The sequence below is a fragment of the Rhinolophus ferrumequinum genome, chromosome 28 (genome assembly GCF_004115265.2).
Source record: "Rhinolophus ferrumequinum isolate MPI-CBG mRhiFer1 chromosome 28, mRhiFer1_v1.p, whole genome shotgun sequence".
In the NCBI taxonomy this organism is placed as follows: Eukaryota; Metazoa; Chordata; class Mammalia; order Chiroptera; family Rhinolophidae; genus Rhinolophus; species Rhinolophus ferrumequinum.
Genome location: NC_046311.1, coordinates 4,736,872 through 4,757,060, shown reverse-complemented (window position 1 = coordinate 4,757,060; position 20,189 = coordinate 4,736,872). Strand labels below are relative to the sequence as shown.

General features: G+C 45.9%; 1 protein-coding gene across 1 annotated transcript in view; it reads left to right on the top strand.

Annotated features, from left to right (window-relative positions):
- The first annotated feature begins 4,511 nt into the window (after window positions 1-4,511).
- Window positions 4,512-20,189, top strand: part of ABHD2 (abhydrolase domain containing 2, acylglycerol lipase) — a 62,759-nt gene continuing 47,081 nt past the window's right edge. Inside the window, exon 1 of the mRNA XM_033099950.1 lies at window positions 4,512-4,642. The gene's annotated coding sequence lies outside the window, so the exon portion shown is untranslated. The remainder of the gene's footprint in view (window positions 4,643-20,189) is intronic.

The window sequence follows — 20,189 nt, the reverse complement described above, 5'->3', positions numbered from 1 at the left end:
GGAACTTAGAAGAGGACATTCACTGGCTTCTCTCACTGGCCCTGTCTACGTTTTCCTCTTCCCTCCTACTGATTCTCCACTTGGACCCTGATCTACACAGACCAACCTGTATTCTTCTACCTTAGAGACCTGCGTTCCTGTTGTCCTCACCCGCCTGGAGGGCCCCGCCCCAAGTTCAGCCCTATGGACCTTCAAGGGCCAGTGGAAATCTCCAAGAATCTAAATCAGAAGAAATCGTTCCGAACCTCTGAGCACGTGTTCATGACATTGATAATGTTCTATTGCTTACTGCTCACTCCTTCTAGTTATCTCTCCAGGAATATCCTCTTTGTCCTGTATAGCGAAGGGACTTTGCTTTATGGTTCTGTCTAGCTCTCTAGTACTGTACATCTTGCTCAGTAAAAATATTTACTCTGTCGTTAATTAATTCAAATACATATGGTAAAGCAATATAGGGATCTCTGGTGGCTATAAACAGCTTTAAAATCGCTCAATAACATGAAATTATGCAGGAAAGGGTGGTGATGCCCTTATTTAATGCACAGATTTTATTGACTCCTTTTAAGTCAACAGCATGAAGAACTCAATTTTTATTACTATAATTAAGGATGACATCAGGAGAAGAATGCATGGTGATTAAGAAGTCGTCTTTAGCCAACCACCTGTCTGACACTCTATATGTATCTATCTGATTATAAGACTGGAATAGCTGTGTGTGTGTGTGTGTGTGTGTGTGTGTGTGTGTGTGTGTGTGTGTGTTTCATGAGCATTTTCAATGCTGGATCCTATGTACGTTAAGTATTACCATATAATTTATCATCCAAACTGAGACCATTTGAGAGCAAAAAGGGGGCACTGTTAAAAATTTGCCAAGGCAGTAGGCATAAGCCAAGACTGTCCTGGGCAAAGAAGCACCCTATGACTTTATAATATTATAGGCAACTTTACATGTCAGTTTAAGGAAGCAGCCCAAATCATAGACAAGCTTATCATTCATCACTGTTTTCAATAGCCAGCAGGAAGCTTTTCCAATTATAGTAGGAGCCAAACCCTTGAATTTCATCATAGTTTGTCTTCATAGAACTATAGCATGCTGGGACTTAGAACTTCCAAACAAACTTTATCTCTATCATTAGTAAGAAGCTGGCCAGGAGGCCTGGCCATGGGGCATTCTGAACTCACTGCCTAGTTACACACAGGCAGCACTGGGTGTGACAAGTAAGGGACAATTTTGGATTCTTCAGAGCCTGTGCCATCTCTGGCCTTTAGCGGGATTTCATGAACATGCAGTCAGCAGCTTTTAGTACTGTTCTGTCAGCCACATCCTTTCCCATTTCCTTCACACTGATTAACTTGATGACGTCTAGTCTCAGAAACCTTAACTCAATCCTCAGAACTCTATTTTGGGTGAGGATATACCCAAGGAAAACTTTCTCTCACCAGGTGGTAGATGTTGCTAGTAAAAAAAACAAACAAAAAACCCCCAAAACTTTCCATGTGTTGGGGCGTTGGGTAAATAGGAACTTCCTGCCCAATTTTGCTGTGAATCTAAAACTATTTTTAAAAAGAAAATCTGTGTGAAAATAAATCCTGAATCCTGTGATCACGACAGAACTTAGAAAAGAGCGCCTTAGGGAAAGGAAAGGTTCTAAATGGGCTTCTGGAAAAACTATGGCAAACATTTATTAACAGTTAAGTGTGTGCCAGGCACTGTTTGATGCTCTTTAACTCATTTGCTCCTCACAGCACCCTATGAGGGAAGTACAAGTACCGTCATTTGAAGTTTATGGAAGAAAGTGGGGCACAGAGAGGTGAGGTAGTTGCCCAAGGTCACAAGGCTAGGAAGGAGCCAGGATTCAAGCCCCAAGAGCAGAGACTCCAAAGCCGGTTGCTCTCAACCATCCCCTAAGGATACAGAATAATGAAAATGACAAACTAAGTGAATTACTCATTTTTCAAGATGGGACTAAACAGAGCACACTATATGCTCTGACCACTGCTGCCTGCTGTTGCCCAGGGGTCAGGAAATCCTGTTGAGAGGCCCCAGGTGAGTTTAGAGCCAGCTCCACTTTAATTGAGTCCTGAAGCTTTAGGCATTCCAGAATGTGAGTGGGAGCACAGCCTCTCCCTCGATCTCTTTATAACAAGGCACTCGCATGCTTTCAGAAATGTACTTTATAGCTTCGTCCTGACCACTGTTTATCCCAGGCCAAGCCTCACAAAATCATCAATCATGAAGGCAAAAATGAGTCCATTCTGTCTCCTAAATGGCCTCTCAGAGAAATGCTTTATAGACTGAAACAAAATGATTCAACAGAATATGGCAAGAGCCGAAGCGGAGGGGAGGGAACAAGCACCAGAGACAAACAGAAAGCAGTTCTGAGTGTTGCAGGTGGTAATGGGTCAATATTGAAACCAGCCAGGGCTGCAGAGAAGATGTGCGTTCCCTTTCCTTCTTCTTCCTCTGCCTGGGCTCATTCTGTGCTTCTTTTGCAGCCTCTGTGACGCGATTCTGTTTTGGAATTCCTGAACTGGATGGACATCCCTTTCTGGAACTCTTGGCTGAACCTACATTCCTGACGTGGGGGAAAAGTCAGTGTACGGCGATGGTAAGTCCATCTGCACTCTAACAGCTGCTTTCTGTGACTCTGAATCAAGCTGGAGATATCTTCCCAGGATCTCAGGAGCCACTTCATGCCTTTCAGGACCTAACAAGACATCTCAGTCTCCTTTAGCAAACACAAGCCAGGCCTTTTTCCCTAGCTGGGTACAGACATGTATGGCCACCAAGCAGAACTATTTAAAGACACAAGAACGGGAAAACAGTGGCACAGAACCAAGTACACACACACACACACACACACACACACACACACAACTGTTGACAGATCCAAAGTTATTTTCCAGCAGCACAAAGTGTTTAAACACCAAGAGTCAGAACTATCAGGGGGGTCCCTCACTAAAATCCTTTGTTACTAAAGTCTAGGTTTTTCTTGCCTAAGGTGGAAGGGAATGTACAGGAATAAACAAATGCTGAGGGGAACTTTTTTTTAGGTAACATCACAACTGAATGAAAAATGCAGCATTGGCAAAGGATTCTTTCTCCTGTTTCACCCTGGTACACGATGGGTGTGGGTTCTCTCAAAGGTAGACCCAAAGGGTCTGGGGCTAAATTCAGGCCTGGGAGGCTATTTCTGTTCCTTCTCTAGGACTTCCACTCGTTCACAGTGGAGAATGGGCTTCAGGAGTCCCTGCCAGATTTGATGCAGTGCTTTCTGGTCCAGTGCTGATCCTCCTTCAAAGGGTTATTTGGTCACACTCCATGCATCTTGAGCCATTGTACACTTGGATAGGTGAACAGGATAAAGGAAGTTCCATTTTTCCTCATCATAATTCTGAAATGTGTTGGAAAAAGTTTAACATTGCTACAAATACCACTTCCTTTCTCCGGCTAAATCGCTCCTCCCATCTCTTCTATCCCTATTGTTCTAGTAGAGTGTCCCCGTCTGCCCCAAAGAGGTTGCATTTCAAGTTAGTCAAGTGTTCTGTTCTTGGTAAAGCACATGCTATTGCAAAAGCAGTTTCAGGCTCATAGAATTTAGTTCCGTAGATTTATAGGGGTGAGTGTGTGGGGAACCAGTCTTGACTGAATGCCAGGCTCCGTTGCTGTTTACTGAGTTATTTACTCTTCTCTTCGACTGCTGTTGTTACTCCCAGTTGCCAAATGAAGAGATCAGGGTGCATGCACAAATGGTAAAGTGACCTGTTCAAGGCCATGCAACCTGTATGTACCAAGAGGGGGATCAATTTTAGGTCTGACTCCAAAGGCTGCATTCTTCCACGCTGCCTTCAACTGAGCGAGGGTCGTTTTAATGCTTGAAAGGGCAGTGGGACAATAACTGATGGCAGGTCCCCATCACTCTTTCCTAGCGTCCCTAGCGGGAAGGAGCCAGAAGCCACTGCCTCCACATCCTTTCCTCTCCTTGCGACTTGGTCACTCACTTTCCTACTCTCTCCCGGGGCAGTACCCCAAATTGCACCCCCTGTGTCCTGGGCTCCAGATTAGTCAGTCTTTCGACCTGCAGCTATCAGATCCCGCAGCTGGGCTACCAGCCAGCCTCTCTCCTCCCAGCCCCAGACGACAGCCGACCTTACCCGGCCCCCCAAACCAGCTTGCGGTCACAATTGCCTCACTCTGCACCCTGCCCCCATCAACATCAAACACGGCCCATCTTTTAGCCACCTCCCTTTTCCCCGCCCGCTCCGAACTGGGTTTATCCAATAAGGTCTTAGCTTACGGGCTAAAGACGTCAAAAGTAACCAATTGTCTTCGCTAAGGTTTCCGCCTTCACTCTGAGGAGCAGCTCCGCGGACCAATAGGCTGTCCTCTGGGCGCAATGAGCGCGCGGGGCTAGTAGAGCAGCGGCTGGACCGCCCAATGAACGTGCTGGTTCCCGTGGTTAGGGGCGTGGAAGAAGCGGTCGTCAGGGGCGTGGCGGTAGTTGCTAGGGCGGGGCCGGTAGCGGCGGGAGCTGCGCTGGCCAGGGGTTCCGGCTGTATTTCCATGAACGCCGCCGGCAGCTACGGAGCTGCAGGAACCCGACCAGGGGCGAGCTGGGCCGCTGTAGTCAACCACGCCGAGGTAAAGCCAAGGCCGAGTGAGCTCCGCTGAGCCAGGATCACGCCCCCGATCCGTCGAGCCAAACCCCTGAGCCCCGCGGTCCTCGTCGTGGCTCGGCCCACCGCGCCGCTGCCTGCGCCCCTGGGATCCTCGGGGGCCTGTCACCTGACGCCGCGGGGGTCCCGAGGGCCGGCTAGCCAAGTGGCGGGGAGGGAGGCAGCCTTGACTGCAGTGGGTGGGATACGCCTTCCTGAAAGCCCTTTGTCCCCTTCTGCCCCAGGTACAGAGGTAGGGGACATCCCCGACTTCGGCCTCTCTGCTGGCCATCCCTCCATCGGTGCGCACTCTTGGGACCTCTGGGGTCTGGGGAAGAGGGGGTCTGCTGGCCCAAGCTTAGTGATGGAGGTCCGAGATCCGCACCAGGAAGGAGAGGGCCAAGGGGCCTGATTACAGCCCCGCGTATCCGAGGGGCCTCTGCGTCTCCGGGCTCCATGGGCGCACCCTGGACCGACGGGTTCAAGTTGTAAAAAGGCAGCTTTTGACCCACTTGGAGGCGCACTTATTGAACTCGTCCCCACTCGGGCACTGATCTAGGCGCCTCGTGGGCTTACCTCACAGCCAGAGCTGTCCAGCAGCGCACGTAGCTGCCTGCCAGGTGAACCAGCCAACTCCTCGACCTTGGAAGTGTCCAGGCAGAAGCCTGATTACAGCCACCTGTCAGGGATGCTTAGAAAGGACTCCCATGGGAGGACTGCACGACCCACTTGTAAGGCCTTTCTCCACTCACAGATGCATTCTGGGTGACCTTTAATGCCTTGCTTGAGAAGGATTCTTCTGGGTATTAGGAGTGTTGAATTCACCCATAATGAATTTTGATGTCTCCACTCTTAAGAGTGGGTGTTAGCCAAGAGAATGGACTGTACCAAGAAGATAAGGCTAATTTAACCATCACGGAACTCCTTAGTGTGAACTACTAAACTGCCTCTCTTACTCTGCCCAATTCCTCTCTTTTGTCTGTTTCACCTGCAGTTTTGTTAACTGGATTTGAGGGCAGGTTCTAAGAACAGGCTCAGGAGAGGGGCCTAGGGAGACTGGCAGAGTTAATGTGATCTGTGCCCAGAGCTTTTCCGTGGCCATTTTGTTACAGCCACGTTAAGTAAAGTCCGAAAGACAAACCGTACAGTGCCCTTGACTACCCGATGTCATTTGCCTGAATAGAGGCAGAGGAAGAACTTTAATACCGCTTGCCGTCTGTTTTAGGATGAATTAACCTTTGAATAACCGGTCAGAAAGCAGACCAGTCCATGTACAGCATGGACTTGTGGCATTTTAGAGCTGAAGACACCTTAGATAGAGCTCATCATATCTGTCTTCTCAGTGCACAGGTGAGAAAACAAAAGCCTGGGGAGGTCGCAGGGCTGACCAGTCATCAAAGAGCCTTGACTAAGGGCCATGATCTGTTGCCCCTGGAGCTAGCGAGTGCATGGCTTGTATTCTACTCCCTGCCTAGTTATCTCACTCTTGGTGTTTAAATTCTAGGGGAGTCCAGAGAAGTTAGGAGCACAGGTTTTGGTTTCATAGTGCCTGGATTTGAATCCTAGACCTGCTTCTTACTAGCCGTAACCTTGGGCAAGTTACTTAACCATTCTGTGCCTCTGTTTGCTCACCTATAAAGCAGGAATAATAATAGTACTCAGATTAGATGGTTGTTTTGAGGAGTACATGAGTCACCTTATCTGAAACACTTACAACAGTGCCTGGTACACAGTAACCACTATAGATTTGCTAAATAGGATGTTCTATTGCCCTTGTACATAGTTTTTCTTCGTATCTACCAGCGAATATTGTCTTTCAGCAGCTTATTTTTCCTCTTGCCTTCTCCACAGTTCATTAAACAAATTCCAGATTTTATTGTAGCAGCAGACATCTGCGGGGGAGGGGGGGTTCCAAGTCACATTGCATTTTATTTCTTATTTATTTTTCCATTTTGTTGAATCATTTTATTTATTTTTTCTGTTAGTCCTCTCCTGGCAATTGCACTCTTTTTGTACTCCAAATCTTTTATTCTTTTTAAAAAGGGGGAGAGGAATCCCTCAAAGTGATAAAGTCCCGGTGGTACCAATCTCCATGGCAGCCTTCCAGATACCTCTTCCCTCTGTTCGGCCCTCTTTCCCAGTTGTCAGTGCGATGCAGCTTGATTATAAATGGATGAACATTTTTAGGTTAAGATTTCATGAGCCACTGTATTAAGTGCTTTTCGGAAGTTCAGGGATCATGTGTCAAATGCATTTAAGCAAGTCACTTAGTCATTTGAGCAGGGTGTATACCAGCAGCGCCTGCCTTGCCAGGCAGAAACACAAGTGTGTGACTGATTCTTGCTGGTAATCTAGCTTGTTCACTGCTTTTTTTTCATTTTTCCTGTTCTTTTCTTGAGCTTGAAATAAACCAGATGGCAAGTGCCATGGAACGGTCTTTTCCTCTCATTTTGGTTGGGGAGGTTCCCCTTTTTTACTTTCACCTTCATTTCCTTTATCACCTACCCAGTTTTGATAAATATTTACTCTCAGTTTGCCAGCCAAATTTCCTTTTCATTGAGAAACACCTGTCACCTTCAATTCTTGCAGTAATCCAGTCACCTTTGGTTTTCCCCTCTCTGTGTTTTCTAGAATGAACCAAATATTATCACTATTCATTGACTGGCACTTTCTTAGCAGTTGATTTTGAGTTTTGATTTTTTTTTTTGTTTAGGACCTTCTAGAGCTTAGCCATCTTAGAATAATTGTCTTAGTTCCATTGTTTGTGTATTAATAACGGGCCCCTCTCTCTCTATTTTGTTCTCTTTTCTCATAGGGTCCTGGTGAAAGGCCTTCTCATTTACTGTTATTCCTTATTGCTTCTTTTTTTTTCTTGTAAACTTTTATTTATTTTAAGTGTTTTTCCAGGACCCATCAGCTCCAAGTTAAGTAGTTGTTTCAATCTAGTTGTGCAGGGCGCAGCCCACAGTGGCCTATGCGGGGATCGAACCAACAACCTTGTTGTTAAGAGCACCGCGCTCTAACCAGCTGAGCTAACCAGCCGCGCCCTGTTCCTTACTTTACTTACACCTTCCTCTTCGTAATCTCTGACAGTATCCTCAAAGAGTATAGTGGTTTCCCACTGCCGTGGCCCGAGCACAGATTGTTTTGGTTCTAGAGAAGACGAGGGCAGAGTCTGTCTTATTTTTTGTCTAAAACCTGGCTCTTTGAAAAGCCCTAGCAGAGAGAGACTTCAACTATAATGAAACTCCAAGTGGCAGAACTTCTGTTGTGGCTTACTGTTTACAGTATGCTGGTTTCAGTTGCAGTGTGGGATCATTTTCATATCTGCACATTTATTTTTGTTGTCTTGGTTCCAGGGTATCATGTTTTGGTATTAAACATTTTCTGTTTATAAAATGGCTGGCGTGGACGGGTGGTGATCAGACCCATTGGTACCCTTGAAGCTTGGGCACCTGGACCCAGATGGGTGCAGGGCTTGTTACACAAGGACCTATTCTCTGATCTTTTGCCATGGTTAAGTAATAGACAGGTGAAGAGCTTATTAGAGAATGGAACATTGAGACCGTTGCGTTTGCCTGGTTTCTGATTCTCTTCTGTTGTCTTGAAGTGGAGGTCCATTAAGTTGGACAAACCGAGCATCGGGTGTGCCAGGAACACAGCTACCCAGATAAACAAGTGTGTTTGGTTTGCTGCATAAAGACTATTTTGTTGTATTTTACAGTTTTAAAATTTTAATGTTTTAAGTTAATTTTTTTTTTAAGAAAATTGGTAATTGTATATGATGAAAGAAAATATTTGAAAGGCACGAAAGGTTAGACAGTGAATATGTCTCTGCCCACCCCTGTTTCTGCCACCTACTTTTGTTCCTCAGAGGCACTGGTGTTACTGATTTCTTCGTCCTCCAGGGGTGTTCGATGCACAACCAGGATATTTTGTACATCTATTAGCAAATTCGTTATGAATACCCCTTTCCGGGAAAGCTTGCTGAACTTCCAGCCCCTCCCAGCTCTCTGTGTGGCCTGAACTGTATTCACACCATAGACCTCAGCTTCTCAGATTCCAAAAACCCAGGCTGCAGCTCCCTTCTCTATTCTGATCATGTAAATAAAGTCCTCGCTCACTCTCCTCAATGACATTGAAAAAATGTGTCCTTCTAAATAGAAAGATGATAGAAAATGCCAAGTAGATTATAGCCAAGGATATTTTTCCCAATTTAGAAAACATAGTTCCTTTCCCTCGATCTATCATTAATATCACCCATCAGTCTATTTATTAACTCTACGTAGAAAGATGGGTATTGCACTGAAATTGCAAGAGAAATCTTGACTTTGCCACCAAAGAGCTTATAAGAAGAACACAGTTTTTTTTAAGGCTTCTTTGGATGGGACAGGCCTTCCAGAGCACCTGTCAGTGGGACTAATCTGGTCAGGATCCACCCAGCTCTTCAAAGGGCCTCTGAGACGGACAGGTACCTCACCTCCTGGGATTCCTAGAGCCTTACCCAGGGCCTGGCACAGGGGGGGTCCCCAAAGCCTCAGTGTCCTCGCTTGCATTAAGGAATTGTGGTGAGTACCACATGAGGTAATGTCTGAGGATGTACTTTATAAACAGTAAATTGTGTAATTGGTCTTTACTGTCAACACCAGTGCATTTTGTGACATGTTTGAAGGGTAACTGATGTCATACAAGTATATTTAAATCACAAGCATTTGATAAATTGCAAAGTAACACAAATAGGAATTTTTTTTGTCTCTTAATTTTTTTGAGTTACAGTTGACATTCAGTATTATTTTACATTAGTTTCAGGTGTACAGCATAGTGGTTAGACATTTATATCATGTATGCAGTGACCCCCTGATTAGTGCCCACCTGGCACAATACATAATTGTTACAACATTACTGACTATATTCTCTATGCTGTACTTTACATCCTCATGACTATTTTGTAACTTCCAATTTGTATTTCTCAGTTCCTTCACTTTTTTCACCCAACTCCCCAATCCCCCTCCCCTCTGGCAACCATGAATTTGTTCTCTGTATCTCAGTCTATTTCTGTTTTGTTTGTTCACTTATTTTGTTCTTTAGATTCCACATATAAGTGAGATCATATGGCGTTTATCTTTCTCAGTCTGATTTATTTCGCTTAGCATAATACCCTCTGGGTCCATCCACGTTGTCGCAAATAGTAAGATTTCCTTCTTTTTTTATGGCCAAGTAATATTCCATTGTGTATATGTACCACACCTTCTTTATCCAATCGTCTATTGATGGGCACTACACAGACTGGAATTTTTATTATCTAGTTCTGCTCCATCATTTTAAAGATACAGTGACTAGTTAGTTAGCATCAGCCAGAGAGCATTTCTGGATCCCACGGTGGGGTCTTTGACCCCTCACCGGTGGTTCACAAACAATATTTTCTCTGGGTAGCTGACAAAGAAGCCAGTGGTCTGGAATGGGGACAGGAATGTGTACGTATGTGAGCCACTTGTTACCTGTAAAAGGTGGTTGAGCTGGACTGGTAGGAATCGCTCCCAGGCAGGTCTGGGAGCTGAACTAACCAGGCTCAAAGGCCCAGATGCTGGGGTCTGGACTGCGGTCCTCTAGCCTCGTTGGATAAAGCAGGCCCCGCCTTTCTTGTCTCCAGTGCGCACACCACTGCCAAGTTAGCCTTGTGTCTGCGTTTTTTATTTTTAGTATAATAATAGGATGCTCTTATTATCCCCATTTAATAGGTAAGGAAACTGAGGTGCAAAGAGGTTCAGCAACTTGCTCAAAACCACACAACCAGTAAGTGGTAGAGTTGTGATTCAGGCCAGGTCTGTCCTTCCCTGAAGTCCATGAATTTATCCACCCTCGCTCCTCCGGCCTCGTGCACACACCCCATGGAAAGCCTCTCAATGAAGCAGAAATCTTTCTAACACCAATTATTCTGACCTGTTTCCACAAACCTGTTTCAGATACCGCAAAGATATGAGGAAGAATTTCTCCATTTTTCTTGGATGTTTAAAGGATCCCTATTTTATTTTATTTATTTTATTTTTTTTTTTAAAGATTTTTTATTGGGGAATGGAAACAGGACTTTATTGGGGAACAGTGTGTACTTCCAGGATTTTTTCCAAGTCAAGTTGTTGTCCTTTCAATATTAGTTGTGGAGGGTGTGGTTCAGCTTCAAGTTGTCCTTTCAGTCTTAGTTGTGGAGGGTGCAGCTCAGCTCCAGGTCCAGCTGCCGTTGCTAGTTGCAGGGGGCGCAGCCCACCATCCCTTGCGGGAGTCGAACCTGCAACCTTGTGGTTGAGAGGACACACTCCAACCAACTGAGCCATCTGGGAGCTCAGCGGCAGCTCAGCTCAAGGTGCCGTGTTCAATCTTAGTTGCAGGGGGCGCTGCCCACCATCCCTTGCGGGACTCGAGGAATTGAACTGGCAACCTTGTGGGTGAGAGCCCGCGCTCCAACCAACTGAGCCATCCGGGAGGCAGCTCAGCTCAAGGTGCTATGTTCAATCTTAGTTGCAGGGGGCAGAGCCCACCATCCCTTGTGGGACTCGAGGAATTGAACCGGCAACCTTGTGGTTGAGAGCCCACTGGCCCATGTGGGAATCGAACCGGCAGCCTTCGGAGTCAGGAGCACGGAGCTCTAACCGCCTGAGCCACCGGGCCGGCCCTAAAGGATCCCTATTTTAGAGTTAACACTTAACCTACCTTTCAATCTAAGTTCACCTAGGATTAATTGTATTCAGATTTATATCATCTGGATCATATAAGCTCATGTCAGTTGGAAAATGCCGTGGACAGTTTTGTTGCATTGGATGTTTTGGAGTGAGTAGCAGAAATCGTTAGTCTTCTAATGGTATTTCAGTATTTATCTGAATAAGGGGTAGATCCTGCCTGCCTTCTTTTGGGGGACCTTTCTTTCCTTCTGCTACCTCTAATAGCCCATCTTTGCTTTGAATTCTCTTTCTTTATTTGTGAGTGGTTTCTGACCTGGATTTGTAACTCTTGAACCCAGTAAGATGTGCTTTAGACAAACAGGGAAAAGGTGAAAAGGAATATGGCATTGGACAGTAGTTTCTGCAAGCGATGGAAAGTAGAAAGCTTTCATTTAGACGGGTAATTATTTGCCTGAACTTTGAGATGTTCTTTAAAATAGCCAAAACCTTCCAACAGCCCAGGTCACATCGAGCTTTCTCTCTCTACCCAACGTCACGTGGCAGTTACTCATAAAGGTCCATACCTCTCAGCCTAATGCAGTAATCTCTTCATGAGAAAATTCTGCTCAAGGGATCAGAGTGGTGATGTGTTAGGCCTTTCCCGCAGACTCAATCAATAAATACCTGGAGTACCCACTGTGTGCTCAAGACCGTAAATTTAAACTTGAAATTTTACACATGGGGATCGAATTAGAAGGGCAGAGACCAGAATCCCCAGCAGAAATTAAAGGGATGTGAATCCTCACTTTTATATAGAGAGGAGACGTGCAAATTCTCTGGTTATGAAAGGGTCTTCGTAAAATGCGAAGGTGGGAGATGGTGTGATTTTTAGGGGCTAGAGGGGATGGGCCCCCAAATGAAGGTTCATGTATAGTTCAGCAGGTTGTACAAAACTATCCGATGCCCTCAAGGGCTTGCAGTGATGTTTAAACAGTGAATGACACTGCTTGTCCAACATCCCACGCGTCAGGTAACACCTCCTCACACCTCCTGCCGTATGTCCGTCCCTCGGTGCCAGCCCAGCACACACAGCCAAGTGCGGTGCCATCTTCCAGGCTAACGTCTGGCGTGCCCCTTGTAAGTCAGGCCCTGAAGCTTCATTCCACAGTGACTCACTCCCGAGGCTCCCGAACCTGTCCCTTGTCCTGCCTGCCAGTCTCCCGAGTGCCCTGGGCGCCCAGCCTGATGCCTGCGTCCACCGCTCCTCACCTTCTCTTGCATTCCATCTCTTCTGGTGAAGCGATCTTCCTCGATGGCTGGTGGCCCGCTTCCCAGGACGTATGCATGGGGAACCCGTGCCGGGGGAGGAAGAACTGCTGTAAAGTGAGCGAGTGGCTAATTCTCTGCTCCATGTGCGGGGCTCCTGCTTCAGGGTATGGCGTGTTTCATTGAGCTTTCGTGCCCCATTGGGTAGATGTAGGCGGGGGTGACTTGGGGCAAATGCCTGCCTAATAACAGGCAGTTTAGAGAAAACCAGCGAAGGCTGCTGGGCGACTAGGGGTGGCCGTTGGGACTTGCCCTGGAGTTTTAGACAGGCTGAAAAAGCTTGCTTCCCAAGAGCACGGCGAGAGGGAGAGAGGCCTGAAACAACAGTGGGGTGTTTGTGTTGGACCTGTGGGGAGACAGAAGCATTTGAGGGTGTGAACCTTCTTCTGTCTCTTGGAAAAGCAATCTATTTAGCTAAGACCCAAAAATATATTCAGCCAGGGGGTGGCTCTTACCATCCTAGAACTTTTGGATTTTTATTGTTCTAGATTTTCCGTGTCCTCAGTAGAAGGATCTGATAAAAGCCAAGCTCAGAAGTGCCTGGGGGAACAATTCTCATGCTCTTCGTGTTAAAATTCCCTAGCAGTTGCTTGAAAACTAACATTTTCTACTCCTTGAAATATTTAACAAGGCAGCTTTCCTCTAAATAGCTCAAGGCATTTTACAAATCCTATCTTGAGGATATCTGTGGATATTTTATATTTACAAAGCTTTCCCCCCACATCCTCTCATCAGCTAGTCCCCCTCAATAACCTATAATGTTACCTGCCCTTCCCCATTTTATAGAAGAAAAAGCAAACTTTCATAAAAATTAGATGGTTCCTCCAAGGTCACTTGGCAGAACCTGAACTCAAAACCCAGATCCTCTGATTCCAAAGCCTGTGTTGTTCAATTATATCACATGGGTTCTTAGGCTAAGCTTCAAAATACCCAGAGAGGGCAAGTGACCTGCCCACAGCTGCACAGCCCAGCATACTCAGAGCTGGGAATAGCTCCAGATGCTATGGGAAGTGAGTGTATAGAGACACAAGTGCGTTCCCTTCCCTCTGATGACATCCAGAATCCAGCACCTCTGGTCTTTCCACTTGGGCTGTGACCTAAAATTTGGGAGGGCAAGGCTCTGGTTAGCCCTCAGAATCAGCAGGACTGATGGCAGAGGCTGCGTAGGGGCTCCCTGGAGGCGCAATATTGGGGCTGGCTTGGTCAGCATTAGATGGGTGACTCTCTCACAATAACCTTTCCTTCATTTTTATGCCAAGGGCCTGAATGAGAATCAGTCCGTCATATTTATCTTCATTTAGCTGGTGGAGTTTGTCTTCTAAATTTGGGCTCTTGTCACAATGGAATCCATGTGACGAAATCGCTAAATCTGCTGCTCCGAGCTGGCAGGAGATCCTGTTTCTACTCAGTGTCCCAGGTATTTGTAAAACAGAAGTATGTAAAGCATGCCTGAAAATGCCGTGCATACTGTATACCCTTGCCCCCAGAATCTTCTCTTGGGCTTGGAAGGACAAGGAGCCCAGAACCTTTCCCGCTTTCTAGGCTGAGCCCTGAGGGGAACTGTTGCTCCCACAACTGGCAGAATTCATCATCACAGACCCACAGTGCCAGGAGAGGTGGGTGTTCAGCCTGCCCAGCCTGCGAGTGGGTGGAAGTGTCTCCCATGGGGAACGGCGAGGGGCTTGATTTGTTGGTCCCGTCTCCTCATAGATGTACGTCCTGATGCCCGCCGTGGTGAAAGGCACGTGTCAGAGTTATACTGGGCCTCGCGTGTTAGTGTGCTCATCACAGGTGCCAAAGTGTGGGTATTAGCCCAGTACTGGGCGCCGACCTGACACTGGGAGCCTTAGGAAATGGAGGCCCCCTGGTTATTTTTATTTTCTCACTAACTGAAGGAAGCTGTGAGTCCTCTTCTGTTGCCACTCTTGGTAAAACTGTCTTCTCTGCTTTCGTGAGCGCCATGAGTTCCGCGGTTCTTCAGGGCTGTGCCAGGTGCTAAGTCTTGCCCCATCACCCCATCCCCCAGTTTCCTCCTTCTGGAAGCTTGTTTGCAGACGTAGGAGACTGGGTGAGATCCATACGGTTCCCAGCACACGCCCTGGAAGTTTCTTTTGCGCAGTAAATCTCGAGACACTTTTCTCTTGCTTGTACCTGTCTCTTAAAAACTCCAATACCCTAGGCACTTGTTTGTTGGCTACTGGTAAACTGAGATTTTGCTTTTGATATGAAAGAAGTTAATGACAGTATAAGCTTTTCAATACAATGTGAGAGCTGTCACAGCTCTCCATGAAAGCGCCCCCTCCTCTTAGAAAAGTCTAGGCTCTCCACAGAGGAAACAGCTGGCTTGTGATTTTTGGTTTATTCTCCGGCATGGATTAAATGGTTTCTCGACAGTAGAGAAAACAATTTCGCTTGTGATTTTACTAAGTGCTTTACCCATTGTCCTCCAGTAGAAAATAATACTGCTCTTTCAGCAGAGCTACTTGCAAAAGGGGGAGGCCCGTTTCCTTTCAGTATTTTAGTAAGACCACGTAAAAGTGCTTAGTTCAAGGTGCCACTTAACTGGTGACTCAATCTTCAGCTATTTTTAGTTTATTTACTTTCTTTTGTGAAAGCTCATGAGTTAGTAGCCATTGCTGACATTTAAATGTGAGTTTCACATTTTCTCTCATCAGGGTGACTTTCCTCTTGCTGGAACCTGTAGGACATTTTCGGAAATGTCAGCGTGTTGAGGGTGTGGCCTTATGACTTTGTGGAAGAAAATGGCTAAATAAAACTTATCACATGAGCGAGTTTGCACAAAAAAGGCAATTCAAGGTCTTAATTTTGACCCAAACTGAGAACATTAACCTAACCGTATTTAATTATCTTGTCAATTCCTTCCCTTTTACCAAACTGTGTGTGACTTGGGGCAGTCCCTTCACCTTGTAAGACCTGATTTGTAAGAGAAGTGGAACTAGATCACCAAGGGGCTTTCTCTTTCCTTGTGGCTCTCAGTCTCCCCCACCACTACCCACTTTCCAGCACCATAACGCGCTCCCAACCTCCCAGGGCCATTCCCTGTTTGGATCTGAAGGAAACGGTGTAGGTTTCCAGCGCTTACTGTTCAAAAATAAAAAGAAGTCCATAAACTTTCCTTGACATCTCTTGGAAACAGGCTGGTCCCCATCATTGCTAGGTCTCTCCATCGTTTCAGGCTTGAGGTGGTGGTGAGAGGGGGGGATTTCAAAACCCTATTTCCTCGAAGACTCATCCAACAGAACTCTCCTTGGGGGGAGGATCCATGGGCCTAGAACATGCTGGATGCGCTGAGAGGTGCCTCTCTGAGCTGCTGACAGAGGTGCTCACTGTGGGGTGAGAACAGGCCCAAGTTGTCAGCACGTGTGCAGTCTCCGTAGAGGACAGACCTCGGGACCTTCTGGCGGGGCCTCTGACGCTGTCCCAGTGCCATGGCAGCAAGTAACTCAGAGCACAAAGAAACATCTCAGAGGGGGGTGGCTGGGCTTTCTCCCCTCCTGCAGAGTGGCTTTTTATTTTTTTTCTCTGTAACAGCTCTGACTTCTTTAGTTAAATGGCAGGTAAAGAGGGGAAGAAATGGGCCCTTTTCCTCCCTGCCTTCTCCCCAAAGATGTCAGGTTGCCTACATTTGGGGTTGATTGCTTTTATCTAAATTGTCACCAAAAAGGCTGACAGATTGGAGTGATGTGAGGTGTTTGTCGGCACTGTGCTTTGGCCTTCCGCCATCGTCCTGACGTACCCAGAGGCGCTGAAGAAGGAAGCCTGCCAGAGGCTTGCTGTGCTGGCCTGGGGTTTTATTCTGGGGCACTGAAGAGGTTTACCAGGAGGGCCGGGCCAGGCAAGAGTGGATTTCCCTGCGGGAAGGACGCGTGGATGAGGGCACAGCCTTTCTGTGGGAAAGGAGGGACCCCTGGGCAGGAGAGAGGGTGTGTGTGTGTGACGAGGAGGGCGTCTGGAGGGTGTACTGCCAGAACCTGTTAGCACACACACAAGAACGCATCTTGGACCTGTTAATGGAACTTGACGATAAACACTTACTACTCAGTGATTTATTAAGTCTATCATGGTTCCGCATGTGTCCTGGGATTCATTTTAAGCTTGTTGGAAGAGGCCCAAGCAGTCAATCAGCTAGTTATTTCATTGTTGGCGAGGCCTCTGTGTCAGTTAGGAAAGACTATCTGGTCATTTCTGTCGGATTAGGGAGTTTACTACGGCAAAAATGGAGGAGAGGGTAGTAGTGGCGATACTATAGCTAATATTTGGGGGTAGTAGTGGCGATACTATAGCTAATATTTGGGGGCACTTCCTGTATTCCAGGGGTGGTTTTAAAATACTCTGTGTGTATTAACATGTGCAGTTTGCAGATGAGGCCCAGAGATCAAGCTACTTGCCCGAGGACAAACATCATAACCGGTGGGGCAGAATTTGACCCTGGGCTCGCTCCCTCCAGAGCCTGAACCCAAAGCCACATCCACAACCAAAATGGAATACGAAGAGGAATTCTTTAGGAATTTGGTTTGGTTTAGTTTTCCTTGAGAGGTATTTGCCATGGGACCCACGTGAGTATTGAAGCTTGTTCATCAGGCCTTTTGTGTTGCAAGAGAGAGAGACCCCCGACCCCCCGCCAGGTGTCTCTGTCTTTGGGTCTCCTCACGTGACTGATAACAGGAGAGGAAAAAGATGGATCTGACAGCTGAATCACAGAAGCATAGAAACCTAGCCAATCAATATTTGTGCACAGAATACAATTTGTGTTGTGTTAATAAGTAGCTTGGGAGTGTTTGTGTCGTTAGCTGATTATGGTCTGTCTTGGTTGGAATTTGTCTGGATAACAAGGGACCTTACGAAGGGTTGTGGTGAAAAGTCTCTTCAGCCTCTAAAGGACAGGGGTGTGGAGCCGCTGAGTCACAGGAAGTCATTTGGGCATATTCTGTCACAGTTGTGGAAGCGAGAAGTCTGAAACCAAGGTGTTGGCAAGCCGGCTTACTTCTGGAGGGCTCTAAGGGGAAGTCTGTTCTGGGCCTCGCTCCTAGCTTCTGATGGTCCCTTAGCTTGAGAGATGCATCACTCCAGTCTCTACCTCTAGCTTCCTTCTTCTCTGTGTGTCTGTCCAAATGTCCTTCTTCTTACAAGGACACTAGTCATGGGGTAAGGGCCACTCTAATCAGCATGACCCCGTCTTCACGTGATTACATCTTCAGTGACTCTCCAAATAAGGTCACATTCCCAGGTTCCAGGTGGACATGACTTTTAAGGGGACACTATTCATCCCACTATATGAGGTAATGAGTCTTCTGTGTTTCAGGTCTCGGCTTGGCTTTTTCTTTCTTCCTTCACAGTAAGTTTTGTATTGTCAGGGAACATTAATACGTGAAGGCTGCAGTCTTCACTCGTCTCTGCAGATGGAATGAATTTGACAGAATTATTGGCATAAATGGCACAGCTGAAAATACATTGCTGTGTTACTTGAAGGAAGAACAAAGGCCTTGAGGGTTACAGTTTTTGTGAATTTTGTGTTTTAATGGTCTACAAAGTAGGCTGGGACCCAGGCCTGTCTTCTGTTACAGAGCTCAGAGAGTTTTTCCTGTGCTCTTTAGCCAAGGAGTGCAATTCTAGCCCTAGAATCTCAGAAATTTTGAGCTGAAAAAGACCTTTGGTATCATCTACTTCTAATCTAACCCTCTCACTTTACAGATGAGGTCTTGAGAGCCCAGAAAGGTTAAGTGACTTGTTCAAGGTCACTGGCTAGGATGGGGCAGAGCAGGCACTGGGCCCCTGGTCTCAGAACTCCCAGCCTCTCCCAGCACAGTGGCCCTGTCTCTCCCTGCCTCTGTGCCTCCATCTTAAAATCATGCTCTTAGCCGTGACAGAGGAGCCCAGGCCCTCAGGCTGCTGGATATACCAGTCCAGCTTGTCTCAGAGACCAAGGGCAATCCTGAAAGTTCATTTACTGTTGGGCATTGGGCAAAGAAACTTGGGTTTCTTTTCTTTGTTAACGTAGAGATGCCCATGAAATTTTAACTATGATTTATAGCACCTAGATCCCACTCGTAAAATGACTGAGGTGGGAGCAGGAGAGGTGTGGGGCTGATGGCTGAGGAAGGACTGATTAGGGAGGTTCGTGGGGGTGGGAGGAGAGATGCTTCCTTTGCATCTCTTGCATCCCCAGCCTTCCAGCCATTCGGGGCCACTTCCCTATTTAAGCTGCCTCATGTTTATTTTCACTGGATTTCACCTGCCTAGTAAAGGGAGAGGGACGTCCGAAATAGTACTGTGAAAGCTAATTTTGTTGTGTCCGGAACAAATTCAGAGTATTAAAACTTAGTGGCAGATTGAACTTGGAAAGAAAGAACAACATAAAACAAAATGCAGCAAGATAAGTTAACATTAATTTCAAGAGTTTTATTCTGAAATTGCCAGTTAATTATTGGAGATATATATATATAAATATATAGATATAGATATAAATATATATATAGAGAGAGATATATAGATATCTTCTACACACACATATTCACTCTCAACTTACACACTTCTAAATCCTAAGGCCCAGTTCAAGATCTGGGATTTATTAACCATAAGTTCTCCCATGGTTAATTATTTCCTAGACTAATTCTTGTCCCCAGGTTTTAAAGTATATATAGCCTTAACATAAACTTCTTTTCTCCTCGGTTAAAATGAGAATTCTACTTACTTGCAGTCCTATACAATGTTTAGCACAGTGCTAGGCACACAGTAGGTCATCATGATGGTCCTTACAGCCCACTGAAGTTCAAGGGCGATGGCCGTAGTAACATGTGGTATCACTGCCCTGCTCCTTGGGACTCAAGGTTCAAGCCTTGAATCAAAGCTGAACATTTGGACCATAATAATTACAAACCTCTCATAGAATTGCCTTCACTGAATTGAATTCAATTTTAAACTCTTGTCATTTTTCAAGGATTGAGTAAATTAATTCTCTATCCCATTTGCTATTTTTAAAAAAATGTTGTAGGAGGGCACTGCCTATCACATCACTCAAGGTCCCCTTATATAAAGTCCCACCGATTTTTTTTTTTTTTTTTTTTTTTTTTAATAATTCCATGCCTGAAAAGCCCTGCTTCCCCTGAGTATCTGTCATGCTTTCTGGGGTAAGAGCACAACGGAGAATGTGGGTCTAATTGGGTTTCCTTTTTGTCCCTGTCAGAAACCTCAAATACATTCTAGGCTTAATCACAAAGGTAATTGTGTATGTTGACATAGGTATTTCCTTGTCCAGAGTTTCTTCATTTTTTCTTAGATTTTGTTAGTTGATATCTTAAAGCTTTTTTTCTAATAACAAAAATTTTTATAGTCATTAGGAATTTTGGCAAAGAAAAAAAGTGGAAAAATTGCCTGTGTTCTACTAACCCAGCAATTGTAGCATCCATGAAGATTTGGGTATATAGCATTTCCTTCTGTGTCATTAGAAATTGAAGACTAAAAGAGTCTAGAAATAACAGTTGCTTAAACATGCAAGGGTTTATTCTCTCATGTAAAAGAAATCCTGAGGTAGGC